The sequence below is a fragment of the Anolis sagrei genome, chromosome 3 (assembly GCF_037176765.1).
Source record: "Anolis sagrei isolate rAnoSag1 chromosome 3, rAnoSag1.mat, whole genome shotgun sequence".
In the NCBI taxonomy this organism is placed as follows: Eukaryota; Metazoa; Chordata; class Lepidosauria; order Squamata; family Dactyloidae; genus Anolis; species Anolis sagrei.
Window position 1 is genome coordinate 6,907,927 of NC_090023.1, and position 15,724 is coordinate 6,923,650.

The window sequence follows — 15,724 nt, forward strand, 5'->3', positions numbered from 1 at the left end:
ACTGTGGTGCCCAGAATTGGACACAATATTCCAGGTGTGGTCTAACCAAAGCGGAATAGAGCATGGGGAGCATGACTTCCCTAGATCCAGCTTGTCAATATCTCTCTTGAATTGTGGCGCCCAGAATAGGCATTTTTTCACTGTCTATAACAGGGACATTTTGAACCAAACTGTGAACCTGAGTCCCATCATCCTCATCAGAAACGATCTCTGATTCCAGCTGAGCCACGACAACTCTAAACCTTTCTCTCTGCTTCTCTGCAAGCACCTGCAAAATCCAGGCTTAGCAATGTAACAGTAGCCAAAAGTCCCTGGCTCGGCTAGCTCTGCAGGTGTAGCTCAACCAATCCGCTTCGTGCATCTTATTTTACAGCTGACACACACACATACACATCCACACCCTCTAACTGATTTTTTACATGCTGCAACATGTTCTTGCTAATGTTGAGGTTGAAAACGCATGTTTTAAACCTGATTTCTGCAGTCAATATGAGCACAGAGACTAATGCGTCATCTGTAGGGAGAAAAGGCAGATTGGAAGGATGCACTAACTCATGATAGATGAAAAAGAAAATGATTAAAAATATGTTGCTGGATGAATTATTCCACTCAAGCCTTTGCAACCAATCCAACCAATCCTTCTCCTCCTCCTCCTCCTCTTCTCAATATTTACCTTTGACTTTTATGAGCGATTTTAAAATAACCTCACAATTGAAGCCTTATCTAGGGAGGTGGTCATTTTTCATTCTTATTTCCTCTTTGAGAAGGAGATTCTAGCAAACATGCTTGAGACCTAGGAAGTGCCTCTCATTGTGTGTAAGAAGAATCACGCTGAGTGCAGAACCATTGAGCCGCCTTGATAAGGTTGCTGCACGCAAATAGGGTGGTTTGTTTAGGAAACCACAACTGGAGAAAGTGTTTGCTTTCAGGTTATCTAGGGTGCATCTACACTGGGGAAGGAATGCAGTGCAGCACTGCTTTCACTGCCTTGGCTCAATGCTCTGGAAGCCTCGGATCTACAGCAGGCATGGGCAAAATTTGGCCCTCCAGGTGTTTTGGACTTCCCAGGAATTATGGGAGTTGAAGTCTAAAATGTGGCATAATGTATTTTTTTTTCATATCAGGAGCGACTTGAGAAACTGCAAGTTTCAAAACATACAAATGTGAGTAGATCAATAGTTACTGCCTTGGTGAGAAGGCAAACCAAGCAATCATGCCGGCCACACGACCAGGAGGTGTCTATGGGCAACGCATGCTCCTTGGCTTGGAAATGGAGATGAGCATCGTCTCCAGAGCCAGAGATGAAAGGGGAAGGCTTTGCCTTTGTCTTTGTGAATTTTTGTCTATTTGTATCAAGGTATTGAATGTTTTGCCTGTGTTTGTGTTTGTATATATACGGTAATCCGCTCTGAATCCCCTCGGGGAGATAGGGCGGAATATAAATAAAGTGTAAAATAATAATAATAATAATAATTATTATTATTATTATTATTATTATTATTATTTCGTGTCAGGAGCGACTTGAGAAACTGTAAGTTGCTTCTGGTGTGAAAGAATTGGCCGTCTGCAAGGAGAGCCCAGTTTAGGTGGTTCAGTTCATCTTGGAGAAACTGGGCTCTCCAGGCCAATGGAGACTCCACCTCAGACTTCAGAAGAGCTGCAAGACCAAGAACAAGCCACGAGAGTCAAGACAAAGATCCACCCAGAGGAAAAGTGTTCTTGCCAGACATCAAGGGAACCACTGACCGCAAAGGAAAGCTGATGAGGAAACACAACATACAAACTATCTACAGACCCACCAAGAAAATCCAACCAATGCTATGTTCAGCAAAGGACAAGAGGGATCCTCTCACCTCTGCAGGAGTCTACCGTATACCATGCAGCTGTGGACAAGTCTACATAGGGACCACCAAATGCAGCAGCGTTGCCCAGACACGAATCAAGGAAAATGGAACACACTGCAGACGATTTCAACCAGAGAAGTCAGCCACAGCAGAGCACCTGAGGAACCAACCTGGACACAGCATATTATTTGAGAACACAGAAAGGCTGGACCACTCTCACAACCACCATGTCAGACTACACAGAGAAGCCATTGAAATCCATAAGCATGTGGACAGTTTCAGAAGAAAGGAGGAAACCATGAAAATGAACAAAATCTGGCTAACAGTATTAAAAAAAACTCTAAAATTACAACAGCAAAACAACAGAGAGGAAACAATCAGGGACATCTAATCACCTCTCAACAAAAGATTGCCCCAGGCACTGCCAGGCCATTAAATGCTAATCAAGGTGGTAAGTTGAAACATTCACACCTAGCTCCAGCAGACAAGAGTCCTTTGTCCCACCCTGGTCATTCCACAGATATATAAACCCCTTTTCCTAGTTCCAACAGACCTCACTACCTCTGAGGATGCTTGCCATAGATGCAGGCAAAACGTCAGGAGAGAATGCCTCTAGAACATGGCCATATAGCCCGAAAAAAACCTACAACAACCCAGTGATTCCAGCCATGAAAGCCTTTGACAATACATTCTTTTAAAGACTTAGAAAGTTCAACAAAGTTTTTTATTGTTGCTTAAATCTTCAATAAATCAAACAAATACTTCAAGTCTTTGAATCAACTGGTGGCTTGCTTACATCTTGTCCACAAGGGACAGGCAACTTTCTTCATAAACTGTTTCTTCCTTCTATAAGGGAAATCCTTGACCCCTCCTTGGGCAATTTATATTTAGGCTTTGCTGGCGTGGGGCCCCTACACCCGGTTCCACTTTGCGTTATGGCTGCCACGAGAGGTCCTTACCAGGCCAAAGTCTCTGTGTAGATTTCCAAGAGAAAAGAAGTCCTTTGTTTCCCAGCGAAGGCTGGCTGTAAAACCGTGGACCTGTATTTCTCCAGCAAAGAGTCGGCTATAGAGTTGTAGAACTAAATTCCCCAACAAAGGCTATGCTGTAGTTCTCTGTAGAGCTGTGGGACTGGATCCCCCCAGCAAACTTGGGTGATGGTTGGACTCAAAAGACAAGAGTCCTTTGTCCCACCCTAGTCATTCCACAGATATATAAACCCATTTTCCTAGTTCCAACAGACCTCACTACCTCTGAGGATGCTTGCCATAGATGCAGGCGAAACGTCAGGAGAGAATGCCTCTAGAACATGGCCATACAGCCCGCAAAAAAACCTACAACAACCCAGTGATTCTGGCCATGAAACCCTTCGACAATAAAATGGTTATTCTTTTACTGTTCACCCGCGTGACATATTTTCTTTATCTGGCAAGGCAGTGTGTGGGCTGATCGAACATGAAATACACGTGTTTTATCTTACATTACGCCTCAAAGGTCATGAAAAGTTACTAATAATGGAGAAGATCACAAAAAGCTAGGAGAAGGTGCAGTATTTTGCTAGAGTTGCATGGAAAGGGGCATAATTTCACTCCCTCCTCTCTCTTTCCCTCCTGCATCAAACAACTATTTACTTTTTGGACTCAATTCACTGCAATCCAAGTAAGCAGAACACGAAGGAGGGAAGGTGGGAGAAGCAGAGAGGAACTGGGACATTTTGAAAGGAGTTGGGAAAATGGGATGGCAGGGGAATTAATTCGTACAGTGACAGAATATGCAGAGCGTGCTATTAAGACCACAAAAGCCAGCATCTGGCAAATGAGATTCTGAGATTCCTCCTCCTCCAGATTAAATTCTTGTGAATATCCTCCCACATTTGGTAAACTCCCACAGTAGTCATGGGCGAAGTTCACGTTACATCAGAGGACACTCAGATAAACTCTGTTATTATCAGAACCTAGAAAGCTGCCTTGTTCCAGGCCACTATCAAAGCAATCTGTCTGGCCCAATATTATCTCTCCTGCTACCTAGAGTCTTGGTTTTAGGGTTTAGGCTATACAATGGAGTTTGAAACTATATTATATGGTCAGTGTAGACTCATATAGTGCAATTGAATGAGCTTCATATCAGTTTCAAACTACATTATATGGCAGTGTAGATGGGGCTTCAGCTTGGCTTTCTTCTCCTAATCTACGGCTGGATCTACACTGCCATATCCAGATTCTCTGGATTCAGAAACTGGATTATATGGCAGTGTCGATGGGGCCTAAAGTTGGGGAATTGAGTCACTCTCTAGATCAGGTATGGGGAAACCCAGGCCTGGGGGCCAGATATGGCTCCTTGCTCTTTTCTCAGGCCCTCCTCTGTCTCACCATCGTATCCTTCCTTCCCTCCCTCCTTCTTTCTCTTCTACCCTTTATTCCTTCCTTCTTTCCCTCTTTACTCTCTCCTTCCTTCTCTTTCCTTCATTCCTTCCTTCCTTCCCTCCCTCCCTCTTTCTCACTCCCTCCATTCCCTTCAACCTTTTCGTCCTTCCCTTCCCTTCCTCCTTTCCTTCCTTCCTCCTCTCTTTCCTTCCTCCTTCCCTCCCCCCTTCCTTCCCTTCCAAGCCTTATTCTTTCCCTCATTCCTCTCTCCTTCTGTCTCTTTCTCCGTCCTTCCTTCCCTTTGGTCTTTCCTTCCTTCTCTCCTTCCTTCCTTCCTTCCTTCCTTCCTTCCCCCCTCCCTCTTTCTCCCTCCCTCCATTCCCTTCAACCTTTTAGTACCTTCCCTTCCTCCTTCCCTTCCTTCCTTCCATCATTCTCTTCCTCTTTTCTTCCCTCCCTCCTCTCTTTCCTTCCTCCTTCCCTCCCTCTTCCTCCTTTCCTTCCTTCCTTCTCTCTTTCCTTCCTCCTTCCCTCCCCCCTTCCTTCCCTTCCAAGCCTTAGTCTTTCCCTCATTCCTCTCTCCTTCTGTCTCTTTCTCCGTCCTTCCTTCCCTTTGGTCTTTCCTTCCTTCTCTCCTTCCTTCCTTCCTTCCTTCCTTCCTTCCTTCCTTCCTTCCTTCCCCCCTCCCTCTTTCTCCCTCCCTCCATCCCCTTCAACCTTTTAGTCCCTTCCCTTCCTCCTTCCCTTCCTCCTTCCATCATTCTCTTCCTCTTTTCCTCCCTCCCTCCTCTCTTTCCTTCCTCCTTCCCTCCCTCCTTCACTTCCAAGCTTTATTCCTTCCTTCTTTCCCTCTTTCCTCTCTCCTTCCGTCTCTTTCTCCGTCCTTCCTTCCTTTGGTCTGTCCTTCCTTCCTTCCTTCTTTCCTTCCTTCCTTCCTTCCCCCCTCCCTCTTTCTCCCTCCCTCCATTCCCTTCAACCTTTTAGTACCTTCCCTTCCTCCTTCCCTTCCTTCCTTCCATCATTCTCTTCCTCTTTTCTTCCCTCCCCCCTCTCTTTCCTTCCTCCTTCCCTCCCTCTTCCTCCTTTCCTTCCTTCCTTCTCTCTTTCCTTCCTCCTTCCCTTCCCCCTTCCTTCCCTTCCAAGCCTTAGTCTTTCCCTCATTCCTCTCTCCTTCTGTCTCTTTCTCCGTCCTTCCTTCCCTTTGGTCTTTCCTTCCTTCTCTCCTTCCTTCCTTCCTTCACTTCCAAGCTTTATTCCTTCCTTCTTTCCCTCTTTCCTCTCTCCTTCCGTCTCTTTCTCCGTCCTTCCTTCCTTTGGTCTGTCCTTCCTTCCTTCCTTCTTTCCTTCCTTCCTTCCCCCCTCCCTCTTTCTCCCTCCCTCCATTCCCTTCAACCTTTTAGTCCCTTCCCTTCCTCCTTCCCTTCCTCCTTCCATCATTCTCTTCCTCTTTTCCTCCCTCCCTCCTCTCTTTCCTTCCTCCTTCCCTCCCTCCTTCACTTCCAAGCTTTATTCCTTCCTTCTTTCCCTCTTTCCTCTCTCCTTCCGTCTCTTTCTCCGTCCTTCCTTCCTTTGGTCCGTCCTTCCTTCCTTCCTTCCTTCCTTCCTCCTTCTTTCTCCCTCCCTCCATTCCCTTCAACCTTTTGTCCTTCCCTTTCTTTTCCTTCCTCCTTCCTTCCTTCCATCATTCTATTCCTCCCTCCCTCCCTCCCTTCCTTCCTTCTATTTTTCTTTCCTCCTTCCTTCCTTCCTTCCATCCTTCCCTTCCACCCTTCCTCCTTTGTTCCTTCCCTCCTTCTTTCCCTTTCCTCTCTCCCTCCCTCCCTCCCTCTTTCTCCTTCCACCCTTTTGTCCTTCCTTTCTTTCCTCTTTCCTCCCTCCTTCCCTTTCTCTCTCTCTTTTTCTCCTTCCATCCTTCCCTTCCACCCTCCCTCCCTTCCTTCTCTCTTCCCTCTCTCTTTCTCTCTCCCTCCTTCTCCTTCCATTCTTTGCTTCCACCCTTCCTTCCTTTCTTCTTTCCCTCTTTCCTCCCTCCTTCCCCCTCTCTTTCTCCTTCATTCTTTCCCTTCCACTCTCCCTCCGTCCCTCTTCCCTGTCTCCTTATCTCTCCCTCCTTCTTCCATCCTTCCCTTCCTCCCTTTTCTCTTTCCTTCCTCCTTCCCTCTCTCCCTCGTTTTCCTTCCAGCCTTCCCTTTCTCCCTTTTCTCTTTCCTTCCTCCTTCCTTGCTTTCCTTCCTTCCATCACTGGGCAGCCAGTCTTCTTAGCAGGGAGTGCTAGCATGCGGCCCCCCAAGTTAGAAAGTTTGCCCATGCCTGCTTTAGATGTATCCTGGGATTTGTAGTTTGGTGAGGCTGAAAGGGCTGTGATTTGTATTCCTGTTTGATAGAAAGGGGGCTGGACTAGATGACCCCTTGGGGTCCCCTTGGAAAAAGATAAAGTGCTGTACTAGATTATCCCTTGAGGTCCCCTTGGTAAAAGATAAGGATTTTAGGAATCTGAGAGATGCAGTATTGTTATATGACTGTTTATTCAGACGGTCAAGGCCAAAGAACAAAGAGGCTCTCATTCAGTTCGGGACAAAAAGGCCTGCAGAAAGTATCCTTTTTAGATCAAGGCATCCAATTGCTTTCCAAACCGGCAAGATCTAGCTCAAAAAAGAGGTGCAGCTAAAAAGTTTGGAAACACAATATCTAGGCGAAAGGGCTTTGGTTTACATAGAAATACTCAGACCTAACTTTATGTTGATTTCTTGCTATCTAGAAATCTCGTAAGACAGCTCGGCCTGTCATTGAACATCGAGAAAACCAAAGTGTTGTTCCAGCAGACACCAGCCAACCCCTCTCCAATGCCAGAGATACAGCTTAATGGTGTAACATTAGAAAATGTGGACCATTTCCGCTCCCTTGGCAGCCACCTCTCCACCAAAGTCAACATCGACACTGAAATACAACACTGCCTGAGCTCTGCGAGTGTAGCATTTTTCCGAATGAAGCAGAGAGTGTTTGAGGACCGGGACATCTGTAGGGAGACCAAAGTGCTTGCTTATAAAGCTATTGTCCTCCCAACCCTGCTCTATGCCTGCGAGACGTGGACTGTCTACAGACGTCACATGCAACTCCTGCAACCATTCCATTAGCACGGCCTCCGGAAAATCCTGCAAATCTCTTGGGAAGACAAGCAGACAAATGTCAGCGTGCTGGAAGAAGCAAAGACCACCAGCATTGAAGCGATGGTCCTCCGCCATCAATTCTGCTGAACCAGCCACGTTGTCCGGATGCCTGACCACCATCTCCCAAAGCAGTTGCCGTACTCCGAACTCAAGAACGGAAAATTGAATGTTGGCGGGCAGGACGAGAGATTTAAAGATGGGCTCAAAATCTTAAAATCTCTGGCATAGTCACTGAGAACTGGGAAGTCCTGACCCATGAGCACTCAAGCTGGAGGTCAGCTGTGACCAGCAGTGCTGCAGAATTTGAAGAGGCACAAATTGAGGGCGAAAGAGAGAAATGTGCCAAAAGGAAGGCACATCAAGCCAACCCCGACTGGGACCGCCTTCCACCTGGAAACCAATGTCCTCACTGCGGATCAAGGATAGGGCTCCACAGATACCTACAGACCCACCGCCAAGACAATACACTTGGAGGACCATCATCCTCGGGCTACGAGGGAGCGCCTAAGTAAGTAAGCAAAGTATTCAGACCTAACTTTAGTAATTTCTTGCTATCTAGAGTTATTTCTGCTCATAATGCACAGTGTAGTTTAATTCTAAGTGATGCTTTAGACCAGGCATGGGCAAACTTGGGTCCTCCAGGTGTTTTGGACTTCAACTCCCACAATTAAGTGGCTGGGGGAGAAAAGGAAGGGGCCTGAGGCCAGGAATTGTGAGAGTTGAAGTCCAAAACACATGGGGTGGGGGTGGGGGAAGTTTGCCCATGCCTGCTTTAGATAAAGCTGGTAAAGAAGGCTCAATCTGGACAGACTAAAACTTCCAAAGCAAGCTGGTAGAGTATGGCCATTTTCCAGAAGCATTCTCTCCTGACGTTTTACCTGTATCTATAGATGCAGGTAAAATGTCAGGAGAGAATGCTTCTGGAACATGGCCATACAGCCTGTAAAACTCACAACAACCTATATTTCTTACCCTTACAACTCTCCTGGGTGAACTAAATTGATTCCGCATTTGACACCTGTTTCTATTTTCTTTCCTCGGCGTAGTTTGATCACAGACAGCCTTGACATTGGATCTGAATATTTTGCTACCTCCCAGAACACAAAATGGAGATCCATTCCAAAAATGGTACTGTTTTGGACACCCACATTACAAATATTCCTATTTATCTTCCTTTCTCAGAAGTTTCTAGGAGGAAGGAGACATACACTTGGAATTAATCAGTCAAAGTGTTGTTGCTGGACCCCGGGGGAATTCTATTGGGCTGTATCTCTCGTTTTATGGCAGGCAAGCAAATGTACTTTGTTGAAATTCCTTCTGTCAGAGGCTGGAGAAGATACAAACCACCCATTAGCTGTGGCTTGCGCATCCGGAAGGAGGCACATCATATAGTTTATGACCATTCAGCACGGAACGGATTTGATATCATTGCATACTACTTTGGCAACTGTACTGCAAAGAAACAATTTGGCATTAAACTGCAGCATTTGAGCCAGCGTGATGGAGTATTTTGAGCATTGCACTCTAGAGACCAGGGTTCGGATCCTCTCTCAGCCACTGGAACCTCTTATTGACCTTGAGTGAGTCACACTCTCTCGGTCTCAAAGGAGGCAAAGGCAAACACTCCAGGGCTAAATCTTGCCACAGAAATCTCACGATGGGTCACTTGAGGGTCAAGACAAGTTGGAAATGACTACAATGCACACAGCAAAGCCACAAAATAGTAGCGTTCAGCCTTATAGAATGTGTCCAGATGATGATGATGATGATGATATCCTACTTTGTAATAATAATAATAATAATAATAATAATAATAATAAGCTTTGAAAAAGGAGATGGAGGGCCTGATTCTGGCAGCCCAAGAACAAGCCATTAGAACCAATGCCATCAAAGCCAGAATTGAAAAGTCGACAATAGATCCCAAGTGTAGACTCTGCAAGGAAGCAGATGAAACAATGATTCACATCCTCAGCTGCTGCAGGAAGATTGTGCAGACAGACTACAAGCAGAGGCACAACACCCTTGCTCAGATGATCCATTGGAACTTGTGCCACAAATACCATCTGCCTGCGACAAAGAACTGGTGGGATCACAAGCTGGAAAAAGGTACAGAGAATGAACAAGTCAAGATACTCTGGGACTTCCAGATTCAGACAGACAGAGTTTTGGAGTACAAGACTCCTGACCTCACAATTGTGTTAAAAAACAAAGTATGGATTGTCAATGTTGCAATCCCAGGTGACAGAAGGATTGCAGAGAAACAACAGGAAAAGCTGACACGATATGAGGATTTAAAGATTGAACTGCAAAGACTTTGCACAAGCCAGTCAAGGTGGTCCCAGTGGTGATCAGCACACTGGGTGCAGTGCCGAAAGACCTTGGCCTGCACTTAAACACAATTGGCACTGACAAGATTTCCATCTGCCAGCTGCAAAAGGCCACCTTACTGGGATCTGCACGCATTATTCGCCGATACATCACACAGTCCTAGACGCTTGGGAAGTGTCCGACGTGTGATCCAATACAACAGCCAGCAGAGTGTCTGCTGTGGACTCATCTTGTTGCGTTTCTAATAATAATAATAACAATAATAATAATAATAATAATTTATTTGTATTCCGCACTATCTCCCCAAGGGGATACAGCAGTGTTTCTCAACTTGGGCGTCGGGACCCCGGGGGGGGGGGGGGAGGTCAGGAGGGGGTGTTAGAGGGGTTGCCAAAGACCATCAAAAACACAGTATTTTCTACTACCCGTCCTCTGCCATGTGTTACTGTGTCCCAGTCTGTACATATGTGTTTTGTGTGTATATGTGTGTGTGTGTGTATGTGTATATATGTGGTTTTGCGCATGCATTGTATTTTTTTAAATTTTGGCTTTTAAAGTCTCTTCCGGTGTATTTTTCAGTGTTTTTATGAGTGATGGTTATTCGGCAGCCTGATACGTATATTGTGTCCAAATTTGTTGTCAATTCACCCAGTGGTTTTTGAGTTATGTCAATCCCACAAACAAACTTTATATTTTTGTTTATATAGATTGGTCATGGGGGCACCGTGTGGGAAGTTTAGCCCAATTCTGTCATTGGTGGGGTTCAGCGTTCTCTTTGATTTGAGGTGAACTATAAATCCCCACAACTACAACGCCCAAATGTCAAGATCTATTTTCCTCAAACTCCACCAGTGTTCACATTTGGGCAGACTGAGTATCCGTGCCAAGTTTGGTTCAGATGCATCATTGTTTGAGTCCATGGTGCTCTCTGGATGTCGATGAACTACAACTCCAAACTCAAGGTACCTGACGCATACCAGTACTGCCATCTGTTGTGAAGTTACGAAGATGGATGCATTACTTTTCACTTTAACAACACAACCATTCAATGCTAAGGCTTCCCACCAAAATGGAACTACAGAGGAGAGTCTACTGAACAAGCCAGTACGTGACGCATACCAGTAGTGCCATCTGTTGTGGAGTTACGAAGGTGGAGACATTACTTTTCACTTTAACAACACAACCATTCAATGCTAAGGCTTCCCACCAAAATGAAACTACAGAGGAGAGTCTACTGAAAAAGCCAGTACCTGACGCATACCAGTACTGCCATCTGTTGAGTTATGAAGTTGGAGGCAATACTTTTCACTTTAACAACACAACCGTTCAATGCTAAGGCTTCCCACCAAAATGGAATTACAGAGGAGAGTCTACTGAACAAGCCAGTACCTGACGCATACCAGTACTGCCATCTGTTGAGGAGTTACGAAGGTGGAGGCATTACTTTTCATTCAACCCTCATAATTAAGATGAGGATAAAAGAGGGAGGAAGAAAAAGAAACAGTTTGTAATGCAGTTTGAAACTACTTTATATGGTCAGTGTAGACTCATATAATGCAGTTTCTCTCAATATGTGTGTGTGTGTGTATTCACAGAGAAGTGTATTCTCACCTATCAACCACATGATATTGGAATATTGCGGTTCCAAACCATAGCCAGACAGGAAATTAATCTGACAGTCCTGGTAAATTGGTGGCCTACCTCACAGGGGTGGTTTTTGAGGCTGCAATGATTCAACCATTGCTAAGACACACAGCGATAACAACAACAACCGGGTTTATTTATATTCACTCGAATGTCTACCTTACAGATCACCATCTATTTGAACTTCTCTAGCGTGAATGCAATTAATTCTGGAATGGCTTTACAATGCAAAAAATGTGGGTAGGGAAACAAGCATCGTTTTTACATCAGGCAGCTGCTGTGCCATAAATTTGTGGCCAAGAAGAAGTAAAAAAAAAAGATCAAAAATTATCAAAGCCGCCGTCTGATCTGTATGGATTTGGGTGCAAATCCCCTGAAATCAGAGGGGCTTACTTTTGAGTAAACATGCATTCCATTCAGAAGGAAGAGTTCAGTCTCTCACTATAGAATGAATACCGTTCGACATCACCTTGTGCTGTGGCTCAATACTATGGAATCTTTGGAATTGTAGTTTGTGGAGATACCCACACACTTTGGCAGAGAATCATAGAATCATAGAATCAAAGAGTTGGAAGAGACCTCATGGGCCATCCAATCCAACCCCATTCTGCCAAGAAGCAGGAATATTGCATTCAAATCACCCCAGACAGGTGGCCATCCAGCCTCTGTTTAAAAGCTTCCAAAATGTCACTGTATTTTCAATCCAACTTTGAATGGAGGCTACTTGGTGTGTGTCCTGCCTCTTCCGCCAGTCGAAATTGCCCTTTAACACACGGTCATAGTCTCCGTCGTACATCATAGATAGAATCATAGAATCAAAGAGTTGGAAGAGACCTCCTGGGCCATCCAGTCCAACCCCATTCTGCCAAGAAGCAGGAATATTGCATTCAAATTACCCCTGACAGATGGCCATCCAGCCCCTGTTTCAAAGCTTCCAAAGAAGGAGCCTCCACCACACTCCGGGGCAGAGAGTTCCACTGCTAAACGGCTCTCACAGCAGGAAGTTCTTCCTCATGTTCAGATGGAATCTCCTCTCTTGTAGTTTGAAGCCATTGTTCCTTTGCGTCCTATTCTCCAGAGAAGCAGAAAACAAGCTTGCTCCCTCCTCCTCCCTGTGGCTTCCTCTCACATATTTATATATGGCTATCATATCTCCTCTCAGCCTTCTCTTCTTCAGGCTAAACATGCCCAGCTCCTTAAGCCGCTCCTCATAGGGCTTGTTCTCCAGACCCTTGATCATTTGAGTCGCCCTCCTCTGGACACATTCCAGGTTGTCAATATCTCTCTTGAATTGTGGTGCCCAGATTTGGACACAATATTCCAGGTGTGGTCTAAGCAAAGCAGAATAGAGGGGTAGCATGACTTCCCTAGATCTACACACTATGCTCCTATTGATGCCGACCAAAATCCCATTGGCTTTTTTTGCCACCGCATCATATTCCTGGCTTATGTTTAACTTGTTGTCCATGAGGACTCCAAGATCTTTTTCACACGTACTGCTCTCGAGCCAGGCATTGTCCCCCATTCTGTCTCTTTGCATTTCGTTTTTCCTGCCAAAGTGGAGTATCTTGCATTTGTCCCTGTTAAACTTCATTTTGTTAGTTTTGGCCATTCATCTCTCTAATCTGTCAAGATCGTTTTGAATCCTGCTCCTGTCCTCTGGAGTATTGGCTATCCCTCCCAATTTGGCGTCTTGAAATATGGTACCCTGAACTGGACACAGGGTTATTCCAAGTGAAGAGGTTTGACCAAAGCAGAATTGAGGGGGACTATGGCTTCCTTTGATCCAGACACTATACTCCTCTTGATGAAGCCAACAATCATGTTGACCTTTTGGCTGCCGCATCACACTGTGGACTCATGTTCAGCTTGTGATCCACTAAGAATCTCATGGAGCATTTGAATCTCATTGTTTTTTGAAGACAAAGCAGGTTGTAAATCCCAGCAACTGCACCTCCCAAATGACAAAATCTATCCCCTCTAAACCACCAGTATTCAGATTTGAGCGTATAGGGTACTTGTGCCAAATTTGGTCTAGTGCAGTGTTTCTCAATCTGGGGGTCGGGACCCCTGAAGGGGTCGCGAAGGGGTGTCAGAGGGGCCGCCACAGACCATTAGAAAACACATATTTCTGATGATCTTAAGAATCCCTTTGGCATAGTCATTTGGGTTCACAGTGCTCTCTAGATCTAGGTGAACTACATCTCCCCTAAATCACTGTCAGTTCATCCAAAATCCCTCCAGTATTTTCTGTTGATTATGGGGGTTCTGTGTGGGACGTTTGGCCCATTTCTATCTGTGGTGTGATTCAGAGTGCTCTTTGATTGTAGGTGAACTATAAATCCCAGCAACTAGTACAACTCCCAAATGTCAAGGTCTATTTCCCCCAAATTCCACCAGTGTTTACATTTGGGCATATTTAGTATCCGTGCCAAGTTTGATCCAGATCCATCATTGAGCCCACAGTGCTCTCTGGATGCAGGTGAACTACAACTCCAAAACTCAAGGTCAATGCCTACCAAACACTTCCAGTATTTTGTCTTGGTCATGGGAGTTCTGTGCGCCAAGTTTTGTTCAATTCCATCATTGGTGGGGTTCAGAATGCTCTTTGATTTTAGGTGAACTATAAATCCCAGTAACTACAACTCCCAAATGACAAACTCAATTCTCCCTCCAATCCCACCAGTATTGAAATTTGGCATATTGGGTAAGGTAAGGTAAAAGTTTTCCCCTGACATTAAGTCCAGTCATGTTCAAGACTGGGGGTTGGTGCTCAATTTCTAGGCCGAAGAGCTGGTGTTGTCCATAGACACCTCCAAGGCCGACACGACTGCATGGAGCTCCGTTATTGGGTATTTATGCCAAATTTGGTCTAGTGAATGCAAACTCATCTTGCATTTCAGATATTTTCATTATGATTCATAACAGTAACACAATTACCGTTAGGAAATAGCAATGATAATTATTTTATGGTTGGGGGGTCACCACAACATGAGGTGCTGTATTAAGGGGTCACGGCATTAGGAAGGTTGAGAAACACTGGTCTAGTGAATGAATATCCATCCTGCATATCTGATATTTACATTACGATTCATAACAATAGAGAAATGACAGTTCTGAAGTAGCAATGAAAATAATGTTATGGTTGGGGGTCACCACAACATGAGGAACTGTATTAAGCGTTTGTGGCATTAGAAAAGTTGAGAAACACTGGTGTAAATGCACTCCCACGTGCCTGGAGAGTTGAGGAAAGCATGCCTACATTAAGGTTGCCAAGTGAAACAAGAGGATGGGGCTCCTGTGCAGGAAGTAGCCATGTAAAAGAGGGGATTTTGTACACTCTGTTGCATGACAATCCCCAGCAGTTCAAATTCCCCTTTTTGCACAACTCTTCCACACAATTCCAACTCTTAAAGGCTTAGGAGCCCTGTCCCTTCTTCCACTTGGCAACTGTAAATCACACTCACAGCTTTGCTCCTCTCTCTCAAACTTCAGGCAGGTCACAACTTATTTACAAGCTGAAGGGGGAAGAAAACAGAAGCTAAAAATAGGACTGGAGAGATAGAAACCCTGATCAGATTTGCTATCAGAACCTGGAGGAGGCAGAATAAAAATTAAGGAGATCTCCAAGAGTTTTTCCATAGGGACAGAACAAGAGTGTCACACCTTTCGCCCTGTTTGGAGGCGTCTCCTGCAACCTTTTACGAGAAGTGTCTTGATCTTTGGAGTTTAATCGCTGGCACTGGGCCGCAACGTGTTGTGCAAGATGTTCAGCAACCTGTTACATACAAGAAAGGAAGCGCACGCATCAAGTCATAACTTACAGTTTTTTGGATTTCCTGGGAAGGCTTCTCAAGTTGCTTGCTTTTCCATGTTCAGTCCAGGAACCTTAAGTGTTGCAAAGTCCATGGAAAGGTCCCCATTGCTTTCCTCCAATGTTTCCGTCCAGGACAAAGCGACAGGCAGCAGCTATTGCGCCAAGAGAGGAGGTGAAAGAAGAGGAGGAGGAGATGGAGGAGAAAAAAAGAGAAGGAGGAGGAGGAGGCACCCAAGGAGCAGCTCTGAGGCTGGCTTGCCCAGACTGGCCCTGCCCCGGCAGCAGCTGTCCTGCTCCTTTCATGCTCTCCTTCCCCGAATCCTGTTGGAGGAGGGAGGCAGAGAGAACACCCACATCCCTTCCCAGCCCATCCCACATCCACTTCCCCACTTCAGTGTGGCAAATGCGACACCCAGTTGCCACAAGCTGTCAAAGCAAAGAGGAAGCGGCACCGGGCTGACAGCTCTCCAAGTTGAGCCGGTTCAGGGGAAACCATTGGACCATACCATACAATCCTAGAGTTGGATGAGACCTCAAGGGTCATCTATTTATTTATTTATT

At 45.4% G+C, this 15,724-nt stretch overlaps 1 protein-coding gene across 1 annotated transcript in view; it reads right to left on the reverse strand.

Annotated features, from left to right (window-relative positions):
- P2RY2 (purinergic receptor P2Y2) overlaps positions 1-15,477 on the reverse strand; it is a 53,380-nt gene extending 37,903 nt beyond the window's left edge. Inside the window, exon 1 of the mRNA XM_060771261.2 lies at positions 15,171-15,477. The gene's annotated coding sequence lies outside the window, so the exon portion shown is untranslated. The remainder of the gene's footprint in view (positions 1-15,170) is intronic.
- Positions 15,478-15,724: the final 247 nt, after the last annotated feature.